The sequence below is a fragment of the Aethalodelphis obliquidens genome, unplaced genomic scaffold (assembly GCF_003676395.1).
Source record: "Aethalodelphis obliquidens isolate GAN/ISIS:26980383/991018 unplaced genomic scaffold, ASM367639v1 scaffold6, whole genome shotgun sequence".
In the NCBI taxonomy this organism is placed as follows: domain Eukaryota; kingdom Metazoa; phylum Chordata; class Mammalia; order Artiodactyla; family Delphinidae; genus Aethalodelphis; species Aethalodelphis obliquidens.
In genome coordinates this window covers 55,932,109-55,939,302 of record NW_020837950.1, presented here as the reverse complement: position 1 = coordinate 55,939,302, position 7,194 = coordinate 55,932,109, and the positions used below count along the sequence as shown (strand labels likewise).

General features: G+C 37.7%; 1 long non-coding RNA gene across 1 annotated transcript; it reads left to right on the top strand.

Annotated features, from left to right (window-relative positions):
- Window positions 1-243: 243 nt before the first annotated feature.
- On the top strand, window positions 244-4,112 carry LOC113619067 (uncharacterized). Its single transcript, XR_003432268.1, has 2 exons — window positions 244-2,609; window positions 3,626-4,112. It is a non-coding gene; the product is annotated as an uncharacterized LOC113619067 (long non-coding RNA).
- The last annotated feature ends 3,082 nt before the right edge of the window (window positions 4,113-7,194 follow it).

Genomic DNA, 7,194 nt, shown 5'->3' with positions numbered 1-7,194 from the left:
AATCAAAAGTATTTAAATCAGGCTGAACTTTTTATTTGGTTGTTTGAAAATAAAATTAAATTTCCTAATATTAAAAGAACACAATTGTAGAGTTCAATATTCAGCTAGTTGCCGATGTAAGACATCAGTAATTGAATTTCACACATGACTATGAATTGTTTAATATTGCAAAATGTTAATCACCAGTTATGTGCCACTATCGAAAAAAACATCAGGCTAATTTGTAAATACCTCCAGAAGCACAAATTAGAACACAAAGAGTAGAAAAAAAAAGACACAGCACTGCTGAGAAACAGTGCTTCATTACACATGGTGTCTGATACATGGTCGGGCATAATAAATTGTAACTATTAGTAGTAAAAATAGTAGTAGTTGTTACTAGTAGTGATTGTTTATTTTTTATTTTGTGGCTCTCTTGTCTGTATCACAGAATTATTTGGGAGCTAATTTTAATAAAGTGAACCTATTCAATTCCTCCTTTATTTGACCAAATTAAGATCTTAAAACTCCAGTTATGAGAGAGTTAATTACTGTTGTCTCAAGAATTGTCTCGATTTTACTTAGAAAGAAGAGTTTTTTGTTGTTAGAATCTAACTGATTCTATTTAGCAAAAAGTTATCTTTGATTCCAGTATGGTTTCAGCCAGATTACCCTCATAAGCTGAACACAGAATTTTGGCTTCTAATTTCAAGGAGAGAAATGTAACTGCAAAGCAAAGATATATGCAAAGCCTGATACTTAATTTATCTTGTTCAAGCCAAACAAGGCTAAGAGTATCATGTACAGAACCTTAAGAAATAATCTTTGCATTCAGTTAATCTATATTAGTTTTCACTTCATTGTCATTTGCTCTTTTAACTTTCTTCACTGGCTTATCAAACAGAAATTGGCAGTGATAACATGTTCTATTGCTTTGATTTTCAAAATGTATCTTTAAAAACATGTGGATTGGCTAATAGAGCAAAAGGGATGGAGTTGATCAGAATTCTTTTTCAAGACAGCTCTTCATACCAACAATTGGCCAGAAGACACCCCAGTGCCTCTTGTAAGATGGGAAGATGGGTTCTTTCTCTTCCAGGAAAAAAAGTAGGATTATTAAAGTCCTATTAAAGTAGTAATGACCCCTGGAAATATTACCTTTTAGTACTACTTCAAAGATCATCTCCAACAAAATAACTTATCTTGAAACTGCCGGAAATATCACCTAACTTCTGCATGTGGGGGGCACCTATTAGAATTAAGAGGGCACAATATATAGATATAGTGATGACTGTAAGAGTGTTGGGATGAGATCCTGCTTTTTCCAGCTGTTTGCCTATTCCTCTTTGCTTCCAAAGATGGAAAGAGGGGGCTAGAGGCCCCAAAGAGAAGGCTCTGTTCTCACTAGTAGAATTGGTTTATCAAGCAGAATTCCCTAAAATTTTCCCAAGACATCTGGCCTGAAGGCCCGCAGTCAGATAAAGAAAACCTATATTGATTCCCAGCTGAGCACAGATTATAGGAGGCTCCTCTGTTTGCAAAACTATTTCTAAACGTCCAAACAAATGGACAAGTCTCTGAAAAATGGGGCAGTAATCAATGTCTCAATAATGGCAGATCTAGTAGTCCCAAGCATGGCTTATGTGTATTATTCAGCATTTTTGTTATGAATGGCCAGACCCTAAAAGCCCCTGATGGAAAACAAAATGAAGTTAAATAGTATTGGAACTGGACTGGCTCTCAGCGTTAAATATCTCATTTTTCAGAAGAAACAATTATACAGAGAAGTAGTGACCTGGCACAGCACTGAACCTTGGCAAAGGCCATGATTACAAAGAATTAGAGAGAGTATGTTGTGGTGGGAAGATCACGGGTTATGTGAACAGGAAATCCCTGACTTCACTTCCAGCCTGCCACATCCTAGTTTATGTTGGAGAAGTCTCTTAGCATAACTAAGCCCCTGTTGCCATTTTCACATTTTTCAGAGTGAAGTATTATGCCTGTTTATGGACTAAATAAAATAGTGTATAAAGTTCCAAGCACATAGCAGATGTATTGTGAATATAGATTAACTTTTCTTTCCTCATTCAAGAAGTCTCTGAACTACATACACTTATATAAAATCCCACCGAGGGGACTGAATTAAGGAGAATGTTAAAAAAAAATCTCTGACCTAGAAAGTCCTTAGTTTCAAAGCAATAGGCAGCAGTGACTCATTACTACGGTCTTCAAAAAGCTGAGGAAGGATGGGGATGAGGGGTTCCTATCAAAGCAAAACATAGAACACAGATGAATAAAAATACACACATACATGTTTTACACACACATATTAAGGTATCTGCGAATATGTGTAACTACATAAGAGTTCAGTCATCACGGATCCAACTCTCTTCTGACTCATAAGCAACATTAAGTAGCTTCCTGTGCTCTCCTGAAATGAGTTCTCTCTCTGCTAACCCCAGCACCCTGCAGCCTGAGAACCTGGCTCTACTTCAGAAGTTGAGTCATTGTTACCTTTATTTTAAAGGCTGTTTCTGCCAACAGATCTCTCCATCCAATTTCAGACGAGAAAGATTCACAAACTCAGAGCGCCCCATTGAAGAAGCAGGACCTTGTTTTCCCTGGTGCAGGTAAATGTCTTCCTATGTTTAAGACTGACCTCCAAAAAATAGAAAGGTGGTTTTGAGAAGCCATATGATCAAAGAAAGTTCATACAAAATTCAAACTAAGAGAAAAATATCAACATTTCAACATCTCTCACAGTTGAATTGAACTGCAATTTCTGATGTGTTAGAGGAAGTGGTGATTCATCTCAGCTCATAATGGGCACCCAAAGTGCAAAATTTCTCTTTAGTTAGTCACAGACTCCAAAGGGATCTCAGAGAAGTGGATTAACAATGTGGAGGCTTGAAATTCTTTTGATTCGTTTTAGTCCTATCCATTAGAATACATGACCCTTTATTAATTTAATGGATTGCAAATTGAAGGGAAAAATAGTTACTTTATAAATTTATATAGAGTTAAGCACAGACACATTAACAATAAAACCTTGACTTTTCACATGAAGGAAGAAGTGTGGCAAATGTATTCAGTTTCAGTATTTTTTTAAAAAAAACACCAAAAAAGAATGTTCTGTTAAAAATGAGCCATGTAGCATAGATTGCAGAAAGAAAAGGGAGGGGGAGTATCTTTGATGTGTACGGTTATAAGTGTGTAGTTGTATCTTGTCCACTCCTCTAGCTGTGAAGCCTGCAGTTTCGAGCAGTTTTCAAGCAGGTTTGCACAGACACAACCCGCCAGTCTTGCTTTGAGCCACGTCATGTGTCTCACAATGTGGCATGGGAAGCCTGTAAGAACCCACTTGGCACTCACACATGTGTATCCTGGAAGTGCTGGAGAGTCAACACCCATGGAGCACACTTGACCAGTGAAGGATGGGGCTGATGGAATGCTTGACATGCAGTTCATAAGGCTCCTCAGAAAGTCCTGCTGAATGGAGCATCCATTGACCATAGCAGCAATGAACATATCCTTACATTGACTTTCCCTCCCTCTCTGGTTGACTTCCTGTATTAGTTATCTACTGCTGTGTTAAAAGTTACCTCAAAACTTAGTGACTTAAAATAACAAATTTTTGTTCTCACAGTTTCCACAGTCAACAAATCAGAATCCGCTTCAGCTGGCTGTTTCCAGCTCAGGATCTCTCATGAGGATTTAGTTCAAATGTCAGCCAGGGCCGTATCCATCAGAAGGCTCGACTGGGGCTGGAGGATCCACCTCTGAACTTACTCACGTGGTTGTGAGCAGGAGTTTTTCCCAGTGTGGACTGCGGCTCACCTTATGGCAGCTGGCTTTCCCCAGAGCGAGTGATCCAAGAGAGAGGACAAGGGAGAGTGCAAGCAGGAAGCTACAGTGTGTTTTATCACTTAGCTTTAGAAGGGACCTATCATCACGTCTGCTGTACGCTGTCAGCGACATAGATCAACTCTGGTGCAATATGGGAGGAGACTCCACAGGAGTGTGAATACCAAGGGGTGGGGAACATTGGGCGGTCTTGGGAGTTGGCTACCATACTTCCTCTACCACTCATTCATGATCCTGGAGTCACTTCCAATAAACTACTTGTACAAAAAGCTTTATCTCAGGCTCTGCTCTTGGGTGGAAACTAGGCTAAGGCAGCGAATGATTGTCTCTATGTAGTTTTCTTCAGCGAGGTGGATCTGTATGTACCTGTGTTGATACAGAAAGATTTCCAAAATATATTATTAAGTGCAAAAAGTAAAATGCAGAACTGTTCAGGCATGTGTATATAACTACAAGAGTATAAGAGAAGCTTAGTAATAGCTGACAGTGTTTATTTGAGGGAGAAGGTGAAAAGAAAAAGACTGATTAATTTTCATCTTATTATTCTTAGCACTATTTGAATTTTTGAAACACATTTATGTATTCTTTTAAAGAATCACTTTTGGGGGGTGGTGAGATTGGGAATTAAAAAAATTCTCTGTAAAATTTTATGTATTAAAAGTATAATAGTGCCTTTAAAAAACAGTAACTCTAACAGTCAGAAAAGTTAGGTACTATAGAAGGTGTTCAAAATAAGGGTCAATTCAAACAATACAAGGGACCCTTTGCTCAGTCTTTCCAGGCATTGAGTTGTGGTGTTAACCCAACTATTTCACACCAAAAGAGAAGTGGGGACGCATTCCCCTTCTATGAGGAATCCATGCCCAAGGACACAGTACACTTCTTATCCTGCTGTCTGCCCATTCCCTTACCATTATATCAAACCTGGGAATACATGGAAGAATCATCTGGAACCATGCCTCAGGATTTTGCTCTTGTCCTCTGCTATTTTTCATACCTTTAAATTAAAGTAAAATCCTTTCACACAATGGCGTCAAGATTGTGCAATGGATACTTGGTTCCTATTATCTTCTCAAAGAACAGGTAAAAATTCTTACCTTGGAAATGACAGGCAACATTGTCTGGCAAAGTAGGTGATAAGGTGAAGAAGAGTGGCTCCCTGCATAGTCAGTATGTTCCTAGCCCAGTCTCTCCAAGTTAGAGCCAGTGAAAAAGGAGCCAAACAACCAGAAGATTCCTGGAAATCTTTGGGCCTCTCCTGGAATGCCCACCACTCCATATTTAAGCTGTGGTGGATAAGTGCCACCAGATGGTGCCAAACCGCGGTTGGGACCAGGATAGATTTGCATTATGACTTCAGATCTCTATTGCCAACTGGATGCATAAGTCCATCAGGAAGCAAACCACGAAGAACCTCCAATAATGCCACTCTGCATTTTAATCTTGACTTTTTAAAAACCCCACCTATCTAGTTAAAGCAAGACTTTATTATATAACTAAAAGACGTCTCTTAACAGCCCAGATGATCTCTTAATAATAGTCACTTTTGTGACAACCAGATAAAGAATTTATATTAATTTATTGAAGAATTCAAACAGTCTACTTCATTTGACTACAGATGTAAGGAATGGAGGAGACAGACCAAAAAGCCCACAACATCCAAAATCTCTTTTCTTCAAAGGAAGAAAAAAGCTAATTTTAGAAAATCAACATGTTTCCTGATTACAGGAACATTTATCAGGAAGCAAGTTAATTTCCTAAAATTTAATTGCAAATCCAAGCATCCTTGCCAAGTTTTCCATGTAGTCGGTAAGGAACAGGGACATCTGTGGCTAAGGCATCATGTCTTCTGGGTGCTCTGAGCCACGACCACAGTGCTATTTCCCCTCTGACACATATGGACACTAGCAAGCCTCCTTATCCTAGTCAGTACTGGAGCCTGCTAATATCTGGAGTGCTAACTTCGGTCAGTAGATTGGTCGATACCTATTATATGGCATCACCTTCTACTCCTTCAATGTCAATCTCATTAAAGTGATAAAGTTCAACATATGATGTAAATACAGACAAAAAATGTTGAAATTTTTTTTCACACACTACCTAACTTCCCCTACAAGTTCTTTCCCCTAAAAAATTATGGGTTTCGGGGGGTGGGGGGTAGGAAAATTGGATGAAGATGGTCAAAGGTATAAGATAAGTAAGTTTTGGGATGTAATGTACAGTGGGACGACTATAGTTAACAACACTGTATTGTGTATTTGAAAGTTGCTAAGAGAGCTGATCTTAAAGTTCTCATCACAAGAAAAAAGTTTGTAACTATATGAAGTGACAGATGTTAACTAACCTTATGGTGGTAATCATTTCACAGTATACACATATATCAAATCATATGTTGTATATCATAGACTTATACAATGTTATATGTCAATTATATCTCAATAAAATTGAAAAAAATCAAGAGCCCACCATATTCCACTGAATGGCCCTCTGAGTGAAGCTATGTATTCTCAGGCTGTTGTATACTGCTTGGATTTTCATTTTTTCCTTCTTATGGCAATTCTGAACATATAGTGGATTTAAGAAAGCATAGAATGCAGTGGATAGGCATGAATAAGGCTAAGTAAGTGTCACTAAAAATAGCATTGCCAGCAACCAGTAACTATAAATTTAAATTCTATGCAAATCCAATTCCTTTTGCTCATTTCCCCTTAACTCCTGTTAATCAGATTGGACTGAGGTAAATGTTGATATTAAAAATATATGTAAATTTATATAAAAAATTTTCTCAGTTTTGTCTTTTGCAGTAAAAAGTCTCGAATTACAGAGAAAGCGATTCTTCCTCTTTTCAATCACTCTTCTGGCTGGGAGAGACATTACATTTTTCATGCCAAACCACGTATATTCCACTCTTGACTCAATTAATTATTTTCATAATCATCATAAAATATAACCATGAAACCCCTGTCCACCACTTCAAGTTTTTTTGTTCTGGAAATAAAAGTAGAAAGAGATTGTTTATGTGAGTTCCCTGTTTGCTCATGATTTAGATTTGCTCTTTGGAAAACCTTCCCAAAGATTCTGTCGTAGCCCAATAAACTGCAGATACCAGCCTCTTAACTGAAAGTTCTTTTAGACATGGAGAGTAATTAAAATATTTACATGAAAGTTTTATCTAAAGAAATAAAAAAAAATACTATCTGGAGACTGATTTGAGGACATCAATATAAATATAACTAACAGAAAAAAATAGTTTTTTAGCCACATTCCAAAAGTTTCCCCTTGGGGGAGAATCGGTTTTGGAGTTAATGCTCTGACAGCCTCTTTGGAGTTTCCAAGGCAGTAAGAAGGAGG